The sequence below is a fragment of the Triturus cristatus genome, chromosome 2_1 (assembly GCF_964204655.1).
Source record: "Triturus cristatus chromosome 2_1, aTriCri1.1, whole genome shotgun sequence".
Classification (NCBI taxonomy): domain Eukaryota; kingdom Metazoa; phylum Chordata; class Amphibia; order Caudata; family Salamandridae; genus Triturus; species Triturus cristatus.
In genome coordinates this window covers 322,135,126-322,158,085 of record NC_140581.1, presented here as the reverse complement: position 1 = coordinate 322,158,085, position 22,960 = coordinate 322,135,126, and the positions used below count along the sequence as shown (strand labels likewise).

At 41.7% G+C, this 22,960-nt stretch overlaps 1 long non-coding RNA gene across 2 annotated transcripts in view; it reads right to left on the bottom strand.

The window, feature by feature from the left end:
- LOC146864156 (uncharacterized) overlaps nucleotides 1-22,960 on the bottom strand; it is a 120,950-nt gene that overhangs the window by 5,125 nt on the left and 92,865 nt on the right. The window contains exon 3 of one of the 2 annotated variants that reach the window (XR_014976613.1): nucleotides 9,916-10,373. The exons of the other annotated variant lie outside the window; for it this stretch is intronic. This is a non-coding gene — a long non-coding RNA (uncharacterized LOC146864156). Of the gene's footprint in view, nucleotides 1-9,915; nucleotides 10,374-22,960 lie in introns of those variants that run through there. 2 annotated transcript variants of the gene reach the window in all.

Sequence of the window (22,960 nt, the reverse complement as noted above, 5' to 3'; positions counted from 1 at the left end):
TCATCCTACTAGACCTCTTTGCAGGTTTCGCCACCGTCTCACACGCACCCTCGCTGACAGACTCCATGACGCTGGGATACGAAAAACCGCCCTCACCTGGATCCACTCCTATCTCTCCAGCAGAACCCAAAGGATCAGACTCCCCCCTTTCCCCTCCAAACCCACAGAGATCACCTGCGGAGTACCCCAAGGATCATCACTAAGCCCCACGCTCTTCAACATCTACATGGCCCCCCTCGCCTCCATCATCAGACAGCACGGGCTCAGCATAGTATCTTACGCAGACGACAACCAGCTCATCCTCTCCCTCACGAAGAACCCCGACGACACCAGACTATGTTTCCAGGAAGGAATGAAGGACGTCGCCGCATGGATGAAGAACAGCTGCCTGAAGCTCAACAAGAGAAGACTAAGGTCCTCATCATTGAACCCTCCACCTTCACCTGGGACAACACCTGGTGGCCCTCCACACTCTGGAGCCCGCCCACTCCAACAGACCATGCACGGAACCTAGGCATCATCCTAGACTCTTCCCTCACATGACCCGCCAGATCTACTCCATCGTCTCCACCAGTTTCAACTGCCTTCGGATCCTCCGCAAGACCTTCAAATGGATACCCCCGAATGCAGAAAAACTGTCACCCATGCACTCATAACTAGCAGACTGGACTACGGCAACGCCCTCTATGCCAGAATCAACAGAACTCTCCTGCACACGCTCCAAACCATCCAGAGCGCCGCAGCCAGACTCATCCTTGGAACCCCGCGGCATGAACACATGACCCAACACCTACGAGACCTCCACTGGCTCCCCGTCAAAAAGAGAGTAACCACCAATTCAGAATTGGTACCCTTCCTTTAGGTTCCTTTACTTCTAGCTGGTCCTTAAATGGCACTGATAAATGCCCATTCTGTAAAAATTTGGTCGAAACAGAAGATCATTTTTTATTTGTATGCCCGGCACATTACCAACCTAGGCGAGCCTGGCTGCGACCTGTGTGTCGTGAACTAGGTGTCAGATCAGCCCAGGCCGCTAGAAGGATCCTAAAGACTGATACTTCCTCTCTTGTGGTCATCGGTCTAGCCAAATATATTAGTTGGGCGTGGCTTATACGGAAAAGGTGAAATTTTACCACTGGTTATACATACTATAGCGTAGCATTACCCCCAACTGTAGAATGAATTTCAAGTCAAAGTCTATGTATGTTTAATACTTTTTTATTGATCTTAACCTGTTATTTATTAAATAGTTTTTAGTCTCAATTGTTATAAATAATACATTAACATTTTTGAATTGTATTTGATGAATTTTAAATGTCTTTTAAGATGAAATACTCGAAATAAAGACTGTTTTGATTGATTGAGTAACCTTCAAACTGCTCACCCACGCTTACAAATCCTTCCACAACATAGGACCCAAGTACCTCAACGAGAGAGTATCCTTCCACGTACCCAAGAGGAACCTCTGCTCCGCTGCCCCCGCCCTAGCAGAGCCGCCCACATCCACAATACCAGAGCAGGAGGAAGAGCCTCCTACTACATCGCAGCCAAAGCCTGGAATGGGCTACCAGTCAACATCAGACGTTCACCCACCCTGCACACCTTCAAGAAGAACCTCAAGACCTGGCTCTTCGCCTAAACCGGAGCTGCTCTCACCCCCCTCCCCAGCGCCTTGAGACCCTCACAGGTGAGTAGCACGCTTTATAAACCCCCTGATTGATTGATTGCTTGATTGAGTTGAATATTTAATTTGTTGGCAAACATAACAACGTAAGACATAACAAAGAGTTTGATGGTATAAGCCTCGCAACCAATAATGTTGCTGTAAGAGTGAAACATTGGCAGCAACCTCTGCATGAGCGGCCACTATCAAAGAGTTTCTGCGGTCCAAATTGGATATCAAGTGATCTCCTACCCTAGGAATTGTTACAAAGGGAACTTTCCCAGCATTAAACCGATACGTGTATTTAGGAGGAAATCCTTTTGGAAAAGCCGTAGCCTCCCGAGATGCGGCGATGCAAGTCAGAATGTCATCACCAATTTTAGTCATAGACCACATAACTGTGACTACTTTATTTGTGGCAACTGCAGATTTGGCTGCTTCAACAGCCATTGAATTCCCAACGGTGTGTGCACCAGCACGCTGACGTCCCAATGTGTGTAAAACATGTGTAAGATGTTGGCAATCTTTAAGAGTAGCCACCTTGACCCAAAGCATTTTGGGGCAGATGTAGTAATCATTTTTGAGTTCGCAAAAGGGCAGATTCACAGAATCTGCCCATTTGCGAACGTAAGATTTGCTTTCCCGATTCAGAAAACCTAATTTTGCAATTCGTTAACCTGTTACTGAATCGCAAAATGGGTTTGCGATCCGGTATTAGCAAGGGGTGTGTTTAGGGCGTCCCATCCTAATACCGAATCGCATAGGCATGTATGAATGCTTTGTGACCACAATTGCGGTCCCAAAACATTCGCATTTTACCACCTACTTCAAGTAGGTGGTAATTCCCCTATGTGAATGTTTGTAAAACTATTTTTAAGAGCAGGCAGTGGACCCACGGACCAGTGCCTGCTCTTAAAAAATTAAAAGAAAACTTAAAATTTTTTGTTTTGTAAAACATCTCTTTTTCCTTTAAGGAAAACGGGTTGCTTTACAAAAAAAAAGATTGCTTTATTAAAAAGCAATCACGGACATGGTGGTCTGCTGATCTCATTAGGCCACCATCCCTGTGATTTTTGCCATTCCTGGGGGGTCGCAAATTAAAACCTGCCTCATTAATATTCATGAGGTAGGTCATTTGCGACCCCTTAGGAATCACAAAAGATGTACTATACACCTTCCTACATTGCATTTTGTTATTTCTTAATTGTGAATCCTTGTGATTCGCAATTAGGGAATAGGAAAATGCGAACTACATACATCTGGCCCTTTATGCTTTATTGTGCTATCTTTTGAATCCCAAAATCATTTTGTTTCCAAAATGCTAATTGTCATTTAAAGACTGTACAAAGTAGAAGGAATCACACACTACAAGTGTGAGCGAGTCAGGATCAGAATGCTCCAGAACCAAAAGCAACGTTTTCAGCTCAGCCAATTGCGCAATACAGTCTACTAGAGACTGCGTATGAATCAAAGTAAAGTTGAAACCCCCATCAATCATAGTGCCTACAAAAATAGCGCAAGCTGCAGAATAAGACTGCTTAGAACCAATGGCCTGTTGTGCCGAGCAGTCAGTGTAAATGATTTATACAGATCAAGAGGAAGAATCGAAGAAGGCAGAAGATGAACGTGTTCAAATTGAAGAAACTCTTGCGTCTGCAAGGAAGGATCAAAAACAAAGAAAACATCAGCAGATCTTAAAGAAGTAGCCCATTGAATCCAACGGGGGTAACAGGCTTTTGAATTAAGAATGCTAGCCTTTGTGACTGCCTTTAATGCAGGCACAGGAGAAACAACAAAGATGTGTTTACCTTGAGCAAGTGGCTGCTCTTTAATGATGGCCATTTGCACCGCAGTCAGACTTTTCTCAGTAGAAGAAATACAAATTTCAGCAGGAGTGTACAAATGTGATTTATAAGCGGTGGGAACAGTGTCACCCGCATTGAATGTTAGATAAGTGAGACCAATCGTACCCAGCAAAATCCGGATGACCATATTCATGGTATTAAGCCGGGTCTGTAGGAAATGCGTTGCTAGCAGATCTGACTCAAATCACATAAGACCGCAGTATGTTCCAGAAGCCAGGAAAAAGCAGAAAAAGTGGGGTGCATTGAAGAATAAACAGGTTTAATTCGCTGAGCATAATCAGCAAAGTATGTGCTGCTAAAATTTGAAAAACCAAGTAAAGATTGCAATTTTTTTAGGGCAGAAGGGGTTGCAATTGTGCAAATTTCCCCCAAAAATGAGGGGCCAAAACCTTACTCTCATTGGTTAATTCATAACCAAAAAAAAGTACAGCAAGAAACGCAATGTGAGACTTGGCAAAATTGAACTTGTAACCAAGTTCAGCGAAACATGGAATGCGAACCACTCTTGCTAAATGAAGATTTAGTTCACCATGGGTAAGGACAAAGCTTCAGGATCAATGCCTTGTAAAAGAGACACAATAGGCGCTGCAAAGACACCAGGGCAATTCTTACACCCCATTGGTAAATTCATAGCATATCATCATTGAGAACCGAGGGCAGTAAATGCAGACCAGTCAGGGCTGTCAGGAGCCAGGTTGTGATGGAAAAATCAGTTAGAATTATCTACAGTAGTCTTGAATTTTTTACGAATTATATTGTTACTCAGAGATGTACTATGCATATTTTGTACTGCAAAAGTCCATGTATGATTATTCAAATGTCTGTAATCTCAGACAATGTACTAGGAACTGTTCGGTTTCAAAATCAGAAACAAAAGATTAGCCTGCGGAGCAGAACGTATCAGAATAAGATGTAATGGGGAATCCTTATCCCAACCAGCCTGGTTGCCGTACAAGGCAGGAGCTTAAGCCAAGGCCCACTCAGAAGCATAAGCATACTTGGGCCGATGCCGGAAAAGATGTGAAAAAGAAGGGATAATCACTTTCTTGCCTAAAGAACAGGCGAGACTAAAGACAGGAGGCCAGTCGACCGCCGCTCACAAAATGTCACAAGAAGAAGTTAGATTATCCGAAAAATTTCTATTAATGATGCGTTTAATATTACCTTCAATTTGAATGTCTAAATGATATAGTTGAACAAGAGGAGCGACCCGGGTGACCATGGTCTCAACTGTTGCAAAGCTGTCAGTTGCTCTCGCCTCCAGAAACCGGCACACCACGGTGACTTCCGTCGCACTGTCGAGGAGAGTCACTGCCCAACTTCTGTCCAGGTGAAAGGTTCTCATCATCTGGGGCATATTTCAGTGTCAAAGCAGCAACCTTCTTCTTTTGGAAGGGGGCTCTACACAGTGGTGGTTTCTCTCTCTAGACTTTGTGTAAAAAGAGCATTATGCATCCCACTTGGGATGTACAGACTTGCCTGATCTCCGACCCTGTTGCCCACCTCTGTCATACTGTTGATCAGACTATTCCTGAAAGGAAAGAGGAGAACGTGGATCAGGAACCTGAAAACGCTTAGGAGTCTGAATTTTAGTGCAATTATGCAAATCATATCGTCGCTCAAAAGAGTTCAGTGTCGGTGTCCTGCCACTAGACCTGGGCTTCTGTTGTTATTGTCAATATCTGTCCCCAGATTTCTTTGGAAAAACTGGTTGAACCTTTCCAGGAGGATGTTTGCCTAGAGATGGTGCAGATGGTTTGGACCCCAAACTATTAAATTCCCAAAGATGTATAACATCTGAAATAATAAGAGGCAACTCACACACACAGTCAGCTGCGGCCACTGCAGAAAGTATCTGGCATTTAATCAAGGATGCGACTTCACCTTTAACATTAGAAAGAATCATTTTGGAGACCATGGGAAAATTAGCTACTAGCTTTATCCCCATATCTAGGGCAGGACCTGCCTGATGCTCATCGGGTGGGGTGCCATAACAAAGTGTATATACTGTAGCAAGCACCATCCGCCAGGTTTGACCTGCATGCATCGTAGTACGGCGGGGGTAACTTTGCAGACTCTGTGGTCCTAATCAGACTGTGGCCATGGCAGTCGGATGTTCAGTCCGACCACCATTGTAATCAGCCACTAAAACTCCCCACTAATTTCTCTAAACTAAAGAAAATTAAATACTATTAGTTGGCTTATAAATTAAATACACATAACAAAGTAAAATTGTAAAGTATAAATCACTCTCTAAATAAGAAGGAATTTAAAACTGGAGCATAAAATTTAAGTTGCCATTGTTAGCTTAATTTGTGGGAACAGCGCAAGTACAACAAATATTATGAACGCTTAGTAGTCTCACTTGAAGCACTATTATGCTTCTACACATAGAGAGAAAGTATTAGGAGCAAAAAAGACGAAGCGATATGTTGGAGTTTATCATATTGCTTTGTCTTTTAGGAATAAACAAAAATTGGGAAAAGCTCCAACATTCCCATTAAATACAAATTTTGATTTTTGTTTGAGAATCATGGAAATTATTTCATAATTTGTGTATTTGTTTGATGTATACTTGTTTCTGTAGTTATTAGAGGTTCACATCAAAGAAAATAATTAGGCAGGGTTCCTAGGCTTCCAGTAGTGACTAAGTGGAGGTATATGGAAGTCAAAGGTTTAAGAATCTCTGAGCTACATAATCTACTTGTTGCAAGCATATCTCCATATAATTCCTTCTTGTCTCCATGTTCAGACTGGAGACCAAGTATGGAAGGGGCTTTTCTCAAGACATAATGCTGAGTTAGTAGACAACTGCACTTTTACTCTCTAAGAAACTAGTAAATTATACTTGCTCACAAAGTAAAGCTCTACCTATTCCCTTTTTGGAGATTTTTCCTCACTTTTCTGAAACTCATACCTCTGAGGGAAGATGTTGTTCCCTAGTCCAGTATTCGCAGCCTCTACAGCCACTTCAGGCCACATCCTTCCCACCAGTATATTTTCTGCACTCATTTGAATACATTGGAGTACCAAATTTCAACAAATTCTCTTTTGTATTATTATTTTTGGAAGTCCAAATTCTAATATGTTATTCCCTTGAAGTCTACGCTTTTCAGACTGCTTGGTTTAGGACTTTTCACATGATTGAACCTCACAACCTGAGTATGGCTCACTGTAAACTCTGTTATGAAGGATTCGGTGTGCGACTTTCAAGATAAGGTCGGCTGCTGCGCAGCTCGGGTAGGAGGCTCTGAGCTAGTTGCACATGAACATATAAGCACCTTATGCACACAAGTGTACGGCCTGAGCATGTGAGGCCAACATCAAGGGCAGTTCAGTATCTGCATACAGGTAGCCAGCCTCTGAAGGGACCCTTCAGGCATTTGTGCTTGACAGGTATATGTGAGTGAGCATTAAGGGACAAATTACGAATTTGGTGGTCTGAGGATCGCGGTCGTAAATCGGTGGTGGTCCAGCCACTGCCGGACCAGTGGTCCAATTGCCCCATTATGACTTGGGCGGTTGGACCTCGTTTGGACCACCGATGCCACCAGGGAACCGCATTCCCTGGAGGTGGCACGCTGGTCCTGCGGCCAAATTATGCTTGGCATGACTACTGCTATGGGACGGCCAATGCCAACAGTTAACTGTGTTCCATGAAGGTGGCATGGTGGTCCTCAGGCTGCAATATGCTTGGCAGGTCTGCTGTGGTCCCACCAAGCATATTAGGAGTTTGCTCTCTGCCACTGTTTTCATGGCGGTTCCACGTCATGAAAACCGTGGCGGAGAGGAAACAAAGGGGGCCCTACAAGGCCCCTGGTGCCTCTCATCATGTGTATGCACACAGGGGGGCAAAACATGCACCCTGTGTACATGCACACCAGTTCCTACAGGGCATGGACATTTCAGTCACAGGAATCTTGAGTGGTGTTCCCATTGCAGTGCCTTTTTCAAAGCCACTGCCGCCTTTGAAAGAGGCACTACCGGGGGAGCCGCCACGCCTCCAGCCCACCAGAACACTTTTAAGTTGCAATCTGGCAGGTGGCAGTGACTTCCACCCGCACCTGCACTGCCAAAAAGTAATTATCAGGCCCTTAAAGTGTAACTGGGTCCATCAGTAGTTATTACTGAAAAGTGGATGTGCTTCACTGTATTATTCACTATGGTTGACATCTGCATCAAACTACAGTTTCACTATCATGAGGTCAAATTAACCCTGATTACAGATCCAATATCACTTTTCTCATATTTGAACTCGTTCTGGTGCTTAAGGGTTTGTCATATTTCGCTTATTCACCTTCTAATGATATTTCAGGCCTATCATCCCTGTGCTGGGCCAGGTTAATCACTCTGCTGGCCAATTTGAGGATCAAAGACCTCTCCACACAACAGGGCAGTTGTATGACAGAATATTAAAGAAAACAATATCGTATGCCACAAATACCACCATAACAATATTGATTAGCTTAATATCACAATTGTATACTTGAAAAGAGAAAACAATAATTGACTACAAAACTATTGACAATAAAAGTAGGGGAAAAAAACAAATATTGGGAGCAATTATTAAGAAACATGAAGGGCCTTATTATGGTGGCAGTCAGACAAGCGTTCAACCACCATCCTTGTGGGATGGATATCGGCCGACATTTAGTCGGCAGTTCCACCCGCCAAATTATGATCCGTCCGCCTTGCAGGCGGTTGGAAACATGTTGTTTTCTAATGCAGCTTGTACAGCAGCACAGAAAAGGGCTGCAGCACAAGCCACAAAAGAAATTTTAAACATCCATCCACCGTGTGCCTGGCAAAGGGTCCATTGATGTTTGGTACCCCCGTAGTGTAGACCTATGAGGGTGGGACCCCTGCTGGGGGGCCCCAAAGTCAAAGCCAGTTTAACAGCGATGTGCAGGATGAGGGAAATGGACATCATAATCTCTATGACAGTGCCTAAGCAGGCAATGCCCCTATCATAGGTAGTACGGTCTAACTGAAGCCCCGCCTGACTTCTTTGGCCCGTCGGAAAAGCAGCGGTTTATCCATATGACCAATGTCTCCGACCGTTGGAACATAATCCTGCAGTCGGACTACTTTCATGGATGGCGGTGGGACTACCACCGAAGGGCTGTCAGTGGTGGTATCACCGACATAGTATTGAGGCACTAAATATTGCCACCACAATAAAATACACTAATCTTAACAAAAAAATGGATAACCATAACATCCACAACCAAAATATTGTTAGCATAATAAAAAAGCTAAGCACTTGAAGAACACATAATTCCAATACACTGAAAAATTCAAAAAAATAATACAATAAATAATGTATCACTGTATAAATATTTATAATTATTTTTGTAGGTACTTGATACATCTATTTTTTCATGTTCTCTAAAAAAGAGAATTGATCTAACTTGAAAAGAAAACTGCACTGAAATCAAGTTGTATACATATAAAAACAAACACCACAATGACAAATGAAAAGCAAGTAAAATGTGATAAATGATAAACAATTAACAACTTCTCTTTTTAAACTACAGTAAACAAAAAAAGTTAAAAAAAGAAAAAAACAGGTAAAACTATCGCTACAATTTTTTCCAACAGTAAAAAAGAAACACTTGAAAGAAACTAACAAACAATGAAAGTAACTTTTCCCAAAAACATCTACTTTACATCATAAATGTTCAGGCCCTAAGAATTGTCAATCAGTAACCCTCAAAAAACCAAAAGCTTCAAAACAAATACCAGAGATGAACAACATGTTACAAAGCAAGATGCCACCTCTTCACTTACAATCAAGGGCTACCATACCTAAACAACAAATAGCATACCTAGACTACATAGCAATAACTTTACTCTGAACAAACCAATCAATACACGCCAACAACAATCTTAAACAGGCTTAAAAACAACAAAACAGTTCTTTCATTGATCACATAATGTTATAATACATTTTTACTATTCAAACTAAACCAAAAAAAGAAGCATATTTATTTAATAATATTGATTTGTACAAAGCCCTTAGAAAGAACAATAAATATATATAAACATTAAGGGGCTTATTATGATGTCGGGTGGAATCACTTCCGCCCGACACCGACTTGGTCATGGGATCGACCGACATGTCGTGTATACTTTTTCATATGTGTTGATGCATGTGTGTATATTTTGACTACACAAGTGTTATATGTACACATATGCATGACACCACGGAATTGTGAAGGTCACGAGAAGTGAAAAGCAGAGTGCCCCGAAGATAATGGAAGGAATGCCCTTTCCTGATTTTACAATTCGGAGCTGGGACCATGGAAGGCAATTGCTGAGTGGTGTGTGAGTCAAAGGCAGTGACTGTAATAATTCTTAGCAGCAACATAAATGAATGCTGGATTTTAAATGAACATTTTTGCACAGGTTTATATATACTCACAATGTACTAAACAAGTGAAGCACACAAAAATTACTTCTGAAATCAACTCTCAGTTATTCACTTATCTAAGCGTGTAAGTGGTGTGCGTGCTGTCTAGACATGCCCTGTTACTAAACCACCATATTTCAGGTCTATATGACCTGACCACTATGTACTGTAGCTCAATGCAAATTCACTGTAATTTTCAACACAAAATATCAAAACACTTATCAATTTTTTTCAAAATGCTTCAAAACAATTATATGTCAATTTGTACACTATTTATCAAACATATATACCACAGTGCAATCCTTCATGTTTGATTAGTTATTATGCATTTATTTTAGAAGATCACATAAAAATGCATATATCCAAGATTTCTTCAAATTTCGTTCTTGCCCAATGCATTTCGGGCCTGTGGGCTTTCTTCCGGGGCTCAAATCTAAAGAAATACAAAAACAACTATCTTAGCTCAAAAACACACTCATTGTGCAGGGAATTCAATATAAACATCTCAGTCTTTAGGTTTGTACAGCAATAGCATTATATACATTTATACTTTCCCGCAGGGGGAGATAAGCCTCAACATTTAGTGGATTTAATGCCAAGAGGGAAAATACCAAGAGAAATAAACAGAAAGGAACTGATGGAAAATAAAAATAAAAAAGAAGAAAAACGAAAACCTAACTCTAAAGTGCCCTTATAATGAAAGAATTCATCAACACCATTGACATGACCAGCTATCCACTACCCAGTGAATGTCTCATACTCACTGAGGAGATCTCGTAAAGATCACTCTGTAAGGAAAAAATGCAATCCAAATGAACATTGGGTTGTGTAAAGTGAACCTCTCAGCCCCGATTCAACAATGCTCACGACTTCAACACACCTGGAACTACCTCGAATCCTCTTCCACCGGTTCCTAGACGGTTGCGCTGTGTAACCCAACAATACTCAGATCCTAAGGGAACCACAAAACGTTTACATAAGCCATTTATGCAAGCAAGGTATGAAACCCCATACCTCCTACTCGAGTGTAATCTCCTCACCTCTTAGCGTGCTGAAGTGGACTCCGTAACTAACTGTTCACATCTCCATCTCTGAGTTGTGTGACAAATGACCGTACTCTACTCCGTATATGACCGCGAGATTTCGCCCTAAGTGGAACGTCCCCGGCGTCCTACGAGATAGAAAACAAACTCATCTAGATCGTAGGCGATAGTAGCCATAAAAATGGAACTACACCATAAACGCCATTTTGGAACCGAACAACAATTAACATATCAGCTTCATGAATGCCTCCTAAATGGCAGAGAAACTTCCTCGATCACCTAAACCGAACAACCATCTAGCCTGGAATTAAAAAATAATAATAAAAATAAAGTCCAAAACATATTAAAGACAGAATAGAAATACGTGTATGAAGAGGTACTCTTACTCAACATGAATCCAAATACATGTCATACATATATTACAAATCAGACTCCACATGAAGGTATAGTGTCAAAGGTAACAACCATTTTCTCATTCAGACCCCTAGCGTCTTGTATATCAAGTCTCCTTATCCAGTAAATCTCTCTCTGGAGCAAGGATCTTGTTAGATCCTTCCCTGGGAACTGTGCTACTTTCTCTATCACTTGGAACTTAAATGGTGCTTGAGGAACTGTTGTGCATATATATATATATATATATATATATATATATATATATATATATATATTACCTACTGGCGGTCGCCAGTAGGTAGTTATAGTTAGGACCACGTTTCCATAGGAAATCCTCAACATTCTATTTTGAATAACTTTGGCGCCGGTCGACAAATCCTCGCGAATTTTTCAAAATAGGTGGGGCGCTACGCTCCGCTCCTACCCTGAAAGTCTCGGGGGGATTCGTCAAGCGGGGGCTGAGATAAAAGGGGGGTCCCAAAATGCGTTTTTTCCCATGCATTTTTCCATAGGACCTTTAGACAGGGCTACAGCCCGAACGGCTGAACAGAATTACTAGAAATTTGGCAGAGAGGTAGTCCTCAGGTCAAGGAAGTGCCTTTTGTAGGTTTGGTGTAAATCTGTTCAGTAGATTCTGAGAAAATAGCCTTTAAATCAATATATATATCTAAGCCAGCTTACGGTGCGCTTACGGTACGCTTACCGTACGCGTACGGTGGCGTGCGCGAGCGCGATTCTGATTGGCTCTTAGATCTTAGTAAACATTCGAATCGGCCGAAACCAGGAAGCGGCGGCCGCCATTTTCTCTCTCGCACTGAGAGTTAGGTTGTAAAATAAAGCCAAAAAACATGTAAAGGGGCTGTTTAGACAGCTCCCACACACATAGCCATGTTGAGGGAGTCCCCAAAGAACCCAAGGCCAAAAATGCAATTTTAATTTTTTCGCTAATTTCGCCGATTACGCTTACCGTACGCGTACGGTAAAAAATTATAAAAAAAAAAAAAACTATCCACACTCTCCCCACCCCGTGTGCAATTGGTGGCCGCAGGCCACCAATTGTGCAAGGCTTATCAGAGGTGTGATAAACTAGAATATTTTAAACAAAAATAATAAAAGAAAAAATTATCCACACATCCACCCCGTGTGCAAATGGTGCCCGAAGGGCACCATTTGTGCATGGCTTATAAAAATTATGAAAAATTAAAATATTACCTTTCAAAACGAAGTGCATCATATGTCCTCCATGTGCGCACGGTGCGCGAAGCGCATCGTGCGTACATGGCCCATCTAGCGTAACGTGGGCACGCGGTGCGCGTAGCGCACCACGTGCCCACCGTGCGTGCACGGCACTAACTGCGTAAAGTGGGCGCGCGGTGCGCGAAGCGCACCGCGTGCTTACTGTGCGCGCACGGAACGAACTGCGTTAAGTGGGCACGCACGCCACGAATGGCGTAAAGTAACTTAGCATTTAAAAAAACCATACAAATTCACTGAAAAAACCATAGGTTTCACACATGTTATAGTTAGCGGAAATTTTACTGATAAAAAACCAGTGAAATTCCCCCGTTATAGTTAGTGCAGGCAACTATAACTCACGCGACCGCAATCTTCTGCTGATGACATATGTGTCTTTATGAAAAAAAAATATTTGTAATATATGTATAGCTAAAAATGTATGGAAGAAGACATGGGCAAATAAGTGTCTAAATACAGTATTAGCATCAGCAGAGGATTGCGGTCGCGTGAGTTATAGTTGCCTGCACTAACTATAACGGGGGAATTTCACTGGTTTTTTATCAGTAAAATTTCCGCTAACTATAACATGTGTGAAACCTATGGATTTTTCAGTGAATATATATATATATATATATATATATATATATATATATATATATATATATATATATATATATATATATATATATATATATATATATTATCTACTGGCGGTCGCCGGTTGACGAATCCTCGCGAAATTTTCAAAACTAATGGGGCGCTCCGCTCAGCTCCTACCCTGAAAGTCTTGGGGGGATTCGTCAAGCGGGGGCCGAGAAAAAACGGGGGTCCCAAAACGCGTTTTCCCCATGCATATTCCCATAGGACATTTAGTCTAAGGTACAGCCCGAACGGCTGAACAGAATTACTTGAAATTTGGCAAAGAGGTAGTCCTCAGGTCAGGCATGTGCCTTTTGCATAGATGGTGTCAATCTGTTCAGTAGTTCCTGAGAAAATTGCAGTTAAAAGTACATAAATATCTATATGCGCGCACCGTGCGCGCACGGTGCCGTGCGCGAGCGTAATTCTGATTGGTGGTTAGATGTCAGTCAACATTCTAATTGGTCGAAATCAGGAAGCGTCAGATGCCATTTTGTGTGTGGCAGTGAAAAAGAAAGGTGGAGAACGTGAAAAGGGGGCAGGGTACAGAGTTCCTGACCCCCTAGCCTTTGTCAGGGGGTCCCTGAAGGACCCCGAAGGGTGAAAAAAACATTTTAATTTTTTTCAAAAATCACGGGGTGCGCACACGGTGCACGAACCGTGCGCGCACCGTGCACGCACATGGTGAAAAACCCTTAAAAAAAAAAAACACATTTTAAACTGTTTATAAGTTTATAGAAGATATTAACTATGCTGTTCAACTTTATCCAAATTCAAAATAAACGAGCTGAGGCATTCCATATTAACCCCTTGAGTGCCCGCCCCTTTCCCCGCCCTGTGCCGGGCGTTTCATTAGCGGGCGGGGTTTATGACGAGCTTGTCTCGTCATGGGCACAGCGCAACCGCGGCCCATGACGAGACCAGCTCGTCATGGGCACTCAAGAGGTTAAAGGATACAGTCAATCTATAACTATATACATAGGTAGTTTATTGTAAAATAAATATATAAAAAATATAATAATACATACATAAATTAGCATTTAAAACACCTTACAAATTCACTAAAAAAAACATAGGTTTCACACACGTTATAGTTAGGAATTAGCATTTAAAAAACCTTGCAAATTCACTGAAAAAACCATAGGTTTCACACGTTATAGTTAGCTGGACATTTCACTCGTAAAAAACCATTGAAATTCCCCCGTTATAGTTAGTTCAGCTAACTATAACTCGCGCGACCGCAATCCACTGCTGATGACATCGCATATTACATCAATCATGACATGGTCAGTGACATCACTGATGACATCACTGATGACATCTCAAATGACATCACTGATGACATCACTGATGATATCATCCAGTGAATATGTGTCTTTCTGAAAAAAAAATATTTTTTATATATGTATATGTAAAGGTTAATGGAAGGATAAATGGGTAAATAAGGCTCTAAATGGATGTTTTTTTTTGTAAAATTAATTGTATAACTGACTTATTAACAGTATCTTAGAGAATACAGTGATGTAATATGCGACCTCATCAGCAGTGGATTGCGGCAACGCGAGTTATAGTTAGCTGAACTAACTATAACGGGGAATTGCAATGGTTTTTTACGAGTGAAATGTCCAGCTAACTATAACATGTGTGAAACCTATGGTTTTTTCAGTGTATATATATACACATATACACACACACACACAAATATTTGGATATTTATTTAACTCTTTCAAGATAATGCAAATTATTTGTTTTTAGTTATATTGCTATGAGTTTAGTTATATATTTTATTGGGGTACATTATAAATATTTTGGTGATATCATTTTTTTTATCAAAACATATTTTTGACATACTATATGTTTATTTAAATGTGATGATATTTTTGTTTCAGATATTTGTGTTTCTGATACTAGTAAAAATCACTATTTTTAACAACTATGGGCCTGATTACGAGTTTGGCAGTCTTACAGATATATTGCTGTGGGGGCGGTCCCAAGAAGACCACCGCAGTGGTGATCTCCCACCTGTCATATCACAATGTCACATCTAGGCTAGCTGTAGTTTTTCTGACGGCGTGTAATATTGTTTCATATGTTTTGATGCATGTGTGTATATTTTGACTACACAAGTGTTAAATGTACACATATGCATGACACATGCAATAAAAATACATACTACGAGTACTTTCCTATTGCTGGAGTCTGGATCATGTGTGCCCAGTTCAGTCAATGGGTGAAAACTGCATAACGTACTTACCTGAATTTTGGTGCCAACAGGGTCGTTTTCTTCAGGATCAAGATACTGCTGTGAAGGAGGTATCTGGAGGAAGGGATCCACATGGGACACTGAAGGTAAGAAAATGAAATTTGTGAGTATTCACTCCAATTCCCTCCATTCCGCCGACCTGAAGCAGACAGTCTTCCCTCCACGGTCAGCTCAATTGAAAGCCAACTTGTAATTCCAATAGCGGTGAACTTGTCTGTACCGCCCTCTGACAGCTGCTTTCCCCATGCCACCATCAAAGCAGTCAGCGTTTGGCTGGCGGTGGCGGCAGTTCTCTGGAGGTCTTTCGTTTTGCAAACCGCCAACATCATAAGATGACAGGCGGACCACCAACTAGGTGGCAGGGTTTCCGACGCATTTCAACTGCGGTTCCCTTACAGCCAAAGTCGTAATCAGGCCCTATATTTGTGTTCTTGATATTTGTGGTTTTATCAGTTAAGTGTGGGAAGGTGATACTTTTGTTAATGATATTTATATTCTAATGTTTTTATGTTTCAATATTGGGTCACTGCTTAAGGGGGTGAACCCCTACTCAAGCAGGAACCACAATCCTTGTTAAAATGAAGTCACAAGCAAATTCTAAAAAATACCTGTGCTCATCCCTTGGTAGCTTGGCACAGAGAAGTCAGGCTTAACTCAAGGTCATTTGTAAAGTAGTTTTTCAACTCTCCAAACAGTACAACACAGTGACAACACACCACAAAAGGATTCCACACATGTTTGAAAAAATAGAGCATTTTTGATAAATAAAACAAGACCAAAACACAAGAACCGGAGATATGCAATTTTAAAGATTTCAGTGAAAATAGCTCCAAAAACCACAAAGCCCCAACTGTGGGTATCTGGTTAGTTGGACTGGGGCAATTTCACCAATTTAAGCCAATCACTATAGAGCGTGGCCCAGCTACAGGCACCCTTTTAGATCCACTACCTTAAATCCTGGTTGCTGGGCATTGCCGGGTCCCGTGCCAAGGATAGGTAGCACAGCCAAGGCAATGCATAGGCTTCATGGGGCTGCAAAGCTAAAATGCATGGTCCTGCCTCATCTTTAAGGATCCCTTCAAAGAGGTCTTGCACTGAGAAGTCTGGCATTGTGGTTGCATTGCGATGTTGTTGAGGTGGCCATCGATGAGAGATTTGTGACGTGAAGGCCTGCTTGTGTGAATCTTCGACAGAGATGGCTCTGATGCAGGCTACAAGGTCCATGAAGAATCCGGGTGTTGGAGACTCCTCGCAACAGAGGCTGTACCTCAGTTCTGCTTAGGATTGAGCTGTGCAGCAGAGGAGATGCATCAGTGCTGCTGGTTCAACAGATGGGTTGGCGGAGATCTTTTAGGCCCATTGCCAAGGGTCCAGGCCTGGTGTGGCACCACCTAGCAGGATAGGACTTATAAAGAGCAGAGTCCAGGTGCTGGGGTAAAGGTTGTTGGAGCCTTCTGTCCCTGAAGGTCTAGTCAGGAGACCAGCTTAGTAGCCCTTGGAGTCACTCGGGGGTCCTCAGTTGAACAGATGTAGGTCCAGTCCTTCTCACTCAGGCAAAAGAGCAGCAGGCACCAGATCAGCACAGCAAGGCAGCAGTCCATCAAGGTAGAAGTCCAGCAGGGCAACAGTACTCAAAGCCACAGTAGGGAAAATGTTGGACTTTGAAGGCAGTAGATTTACCATTCCAACTACAATCTAAGTGAAATTTGTGAAACAGCTTAACCTTATAAAATATAAAATATACATTTAATATTTCCCATCCAATACAAAACATTTTGATAGAAATGCACTACAAACACAATTCACAGACTATAAAGAAAACATTAAGACAATACGTTTAATGTTATGAGTTAAAAATATATGAAACAAATTATATAGTATGCATAAAATCAAATTAAATATGTGAAATACATTTTTACAATCTAAAAAACATATTAAAAAAATGAAATAGAAAATATGCTTCACAGGTTTGTCATTTTAGAAATGATGAACCAAACATTATTTCATTTTAAAAAATACATTAAAAAAAGTATATAAAAAACAAAATTTTAAAAACTCCCCACACAATTTTGACGCTCAATTCAGCTGCTCTCTTGAAAGTTTTGGGGTGATCCATCAAGTGGGGACTGACGAAAAGGGGGGGCCCAAAACGCGTTTTCCCCATGTTAATTTCCATAGGAACTTTAGACAGATCTACAACTCGAACTGCTGAACGGAATAACACCAAATTTCACGAAAAGGTAGCTGTTGGTCCAAAAACCACACTCTTGTGATTTGGTATAAATCTGTTCAGTAGTTGTGGAGTAATTTAAAGGAATTTCCAGTTGTATATCTAAGAAAGAGGAGGATCTGCGACCCCTTCCGATCTGGTGCTGAGATCCGATAGGTTGCCAACACTTCAAAGCAGGAACGTTTTGGCAGCCATCTTGTGACACTGAGTCACAGAAAGAAAAGAAAAGAAAAGGGGGCAGGTTAGAAACACCCTGTCCCCTAGGCATCTTGGGGGGGTCCCGAGGGGAACCATCAGGGCCCAAAAACCATTTGTTTCAAACAACATTTGGCAAAAGGCAGGCTGGATCCACGAATACCACTAACATTCTTTTTAATTAAGCATGGGCTCCCATATTTAATTCCTAATCACCCACTGGGTGGGCCAGGTCCAGGGAGCATTTAAAAAAATGGCGGGCCATATTCCCCGCTTCCTGGGGCCTATTGATGCCCAGGGGACCACAACTTCGCCCGGGCTTGAATTTGAAAACATAAGGAGCTTCCCCTGCTGCCCTGGGACCACCACCTCCCTGGGCTTGTTCAATTTTTTAGATTGGGGGCCTCTTGGACCACGCCCTAGCCCCGGGGACTGCAACTACCCTGAGGAATGCGGGGGGCTGCACCCACCACCTCCCGGGCACTCCTGGAGCCATACATAGCCCTGGGAACCACCAACCCCCAGGACAAGCTCCTGCTATGTCCTATGGTGCCCAGCCCTGGGACACAGCTATTTGCTAAGCCATACCAAACTGTGCACCACTTCTAGCCATCAAGATCATAACAAAAAATGCTCTTGCTTGCTAAAAATTGCATTGACAGAGAGGGAGCTGCATGTTAGCATCTCTCTCTCTGTCAAAGCAATGGCGGTTGTCACAGAAGGCGGTGAGCCGGCAGGGACCGCAGGTGCAAACACTGGAGGCCCGGCCCTAGGAGATGGGATCTCCGGGGCAGAGATCAGTTTTGGAGGGAGGCCACTGGCCCCACTTTAAAAAAAGGCCAGGCACCAGGCTCACTTAAAAACCAAAGACTATAGTTTGTAAACATAATTTTTTTAAAAACTTTAAAATTCACTAAAAGACAACAGGTTTCAGAGACGTTATAGTTAGGCTCAGATTTCACTCGTACAAAACCAGTGAAATTCAGCAGCACTGAGCTAACTATAACTTATGGCACTGCAATTCACTGCTCATGACCTCACATATTACATCACTCATGACATTGTCAGTGACCTCACTGATGACATCACTGATGACATCAGTCACAGAACCAATCACACCCCATAGAACCTCTCTTAAGGAAGACAATCCAGGAGAAAGCATTTGTGATGAACAATGAATTTTTCAAGATATGGTGGTGGAATCTGCCCGGTGGGAAAATACTTTAAAGCTTTACTTCCAGTGTTTTGTCAGGTGGGGATGCAGGCTACCCTCACCCATCCTGCCATGATCACAATTTAACATAAAGACTGGTTTAACATATGCGCCACATTGGAGGAAGCACAAAAGCTCCTGAAGGAACTTTCAGAGACTGCTTGAATTTGGCAGACTGTGGATCAATCGTTACATTCCCTTTTTCAGGTGGTGGCGGGTTGGGAGGCAAGGGGGGGTAACGAAGCATGGCAGAGAACCATGGTGCCAGACAGGGGAAGGTTGGGTTTCAGGGGCCACATCGGGGGGCTCCAGAGGGAGTGTGGAGGCATAAGTTTACAAAATGTGAACACTTCACATGGTAAGAAAATTTACATATTGAGCAGTTATAGGCACATTGTTTTGTTGGAGAGTCACTTGGGACAGGTTATGTGCAGCTATGTGTACTCAAGGACCATCTGAGGGACATGCTCAGGCAAATGACTCATTAAGCATTTTAAAACACCTTTAGTACTATAGCACTTTGGCACATCACACTTTGTCTATAGCATCTTACCTCTTGGTGGTGGCATCTTACCTCTTCCTGAAGGAGGAGGGGGCTGATGAGAAAACAAAAGGATTGAGAATGAATAGATGTATATTGCTGCTGGAAAGTTTTTTGGGAGAGCTCATGTGCTGGGGTATATGCTCAAGGTTCTTCCTTCAGTGATGATTGGGCAAAAGGCCTTTCAAGCACTTTAAATGCTCAAGCACCCTGGCAAATTGCACTTTGACTAATGGCACTTTATCTCTTGTTGAAAGAGGATGTGAAGGATGACATTGGTCTTTTTGCTGGCCAGGACAGGATGAATGGCCTTTTCAAGCACTTTTAAGCGCTTTAAATATTTAAGTTATTTTGCACATTGCATCTTGCAAAATGGCACTTGGCAGTTTATGCCGCTTGAAACAAGTATTCTTCTGGCTTGGCATTGCCATAGTGGAGATAGCGCAGATGAAATTAAGATATTTTAGATGGCAGCTAGCACTTAGCACTTAACAGTATTATACACCGGACAAGGAGTTTGGTGTTGCAGGTTTGGAGAATGAGTAAGATGTTGGGGACATTAGAGTTTGTAATGATATATTTGTTTATCACACTAGATCGTATTAGTTCTGTTGATTATAGAATATGGATGCATCAGTTATAGAGATTGGGATATAGAGCTGAATGCATGCCCTGATACTAGTCTCTTCCAATAGGTCCCACTGGGGCTAAGGAGATACAACCTTTTCTGTTAGTTGGTGTACACTGTCGGGAAGAATCATCACACAAAAGTAAAAAAAGTGAGTAAAAGTGGGAATTTTGGGTATCATCTTGATAAGCTGTAATACATAGGGGCGTTTGTGGGTGTTTTCCATTTGGTTACAATTGAACTAAGGGACTTAAAAATGAGATACGTTATAAAGCAAGTGAAACACAGCTCTACCAATTTTTCATAGTGTTCTGATTTTAGGCATATAATGGTAGATTTGTATTAATCTAATATAATTTGATGGGAACTTAGCAGAAACATATAAAAAGGCTGAATGAGACATGAAATGCGTAGTTTTTTTCTACATTTTTTACGCTTTTTAAATACTAATTATCAAATCTTTGTAAGGATGCAATAAACATAGGCCTGCAGAAAGAGTGTGTAAAAGCTGTACAACACACGTCTTGAGGCAAACAAATGAGTTCTTCCATTTCTCCTGGTACGGATTATATGCAAGGTACATACTGCCCAAAAAGAGTGATGATGGATTGAACCGAGACCCAGTAATATAGGGTCATTACCAGCATTATGACATGTGTTAGGTAATGTATACATGTGTTATTATTCTTTTCTTTTCATTGTGGGTGTAGAGAGCCATTGTATGTTTTTCAGATGCAATTTGTATATGTATGTGTTGGCATGTTGGGGATATGTATGTAATATATCTTTACCTTTTGTATTTATATTTGCATATAAAAGTATATTTTATTTGCATTCTATCCCTGATGAAGTCCCATGTTGGGGACAATACGCGTTGGCTGGGCTGCTGTTGGATGTTACAAAGAATAAAGAAAAATTTGATTAAAACACTATACCATGGCTCCCACTTTATTGGATGTATACATATTTAAAGTGATAAGGATTTGGAGAGACTTTGAACCAATGTAATTTTGAGCATTCAAATGAATATTACTGGACTTGCTATGCACTCTCTTCGAGTATAACATTTCTTATATATCACATAAGCACTTTTCAGACTGATAAAGAGGGGAGGTGGGCTTTGGTGAGTGCAATCATAAATAACGTCAGAGACCCGGTCGCCGCAATCCATGCCCCCTATTGTTGACGATCCAGTCCCGTTGTCAGACTATTTTCAGACTTGGTCATCTTTTCTGGGTACATTTATTTTGGGGGAGATTTCATAATTACTTCTGAATCTAACATTAGATTCATCCACAAGTACTAGAAAGCAGAACAACCCACAATCTTTCAAACTTATACTCGAATTTGGTGAATGGCTGGAGAGATAAATATCCATCTAGGTGTGAATTTACTTATGTCTCAGAATGGTATCACTTGGCAGCAAGGTTGGACTTTTTCTTGCACTCTCTGGATGTAGCCCTAAGGGATTATAAAGGAATATAAGCATTTGCCAAACGGGTTTTCGGGCCACTCCCTAGTAGCAGTGTCACTTGTGGCGATGCTGCTTGACAAATTAGGTGCTAGATGGACTTATAGTTGGGTCAAGTTAGGTGGATTTTTTCAGTGAATTTCTAAGGTTTTTTTAATGCTAATTCCTAACTTTAATGTCCCTATAACCTTAGGTTTTTTTCAGTGAATTTCTAAAGTTTTTTCAATTCCATTTTGTAACTGTAACGTCCCTGTAATCTATGTTTTTTAGTGAATTTATAAGGTTTGTTACATTTTATTTGCTAAATATAATGTCCCTGTAACCTTTTGTTATTTTGTGTGAATTTCTAAGGTTTTTTTTTTTTAACTAACAGTCACATTTGCGAAGTGGTGGAGAAACCAGCTCTCAGGAATTCTGCTGCTTAGGTCTTACAGGAGGTACCAGGAGGACTTCTTGGCCCCCAATGTCCCTCTGGAGCCAAGGGGACTTAATCCCTTAACTAGTAGTGCGCCGGAAGGCACATTTGCAGAGTGCCATATTTTGTCTTGTATTTTTATTTCAGTTCAATTTCCAGACTCCTGTGGCTTAAACAGTGAATGTTATTTGATAACATGGTCATGGTCATGTCTCTTTTGTAAATGATTTGTTGAAAGAGATGTTGGTTGGAGAGTATGCTACTTTAAATGGGCACTCTACACACATATCTCAATGGCCCTGTGGATGGCTACGGCCGAAGTGGGTAGGCCAACTCACACTGCTGGTGCACTTGGTGCTATGAACAGAAAATGTGAATTAACCTGTCTTGTAGGATCGGATTGGATGTGCCGTGCTTTGTTGTCTGCGCCGTTTCAGATGGGATATATATATATGTATATTGTTAGACTTGGCATCTTTTGCTGGGTTTCCCCTGTCTTTTTGCTTTTTGACCTCCAGGTTTTGACTATGTTCAGTGTGGATTGGTGTTTCCATGATTGGCAGATTTGATTTATTGGTAAGCCCCTAGTAAAGTGCACTGTGTGTGCCAGGGCCTGTAAATCAAATGCTGCTAGTGGGCATGCAGCACTGATTGTGCCACCCACATGACTAGACCTGAAAAGGTATCTCAGACCTGCCACTGCAGGGTCTGCATGCAGTTTGTCACTGCCATGTCGACCTGGCAAGTGCACCC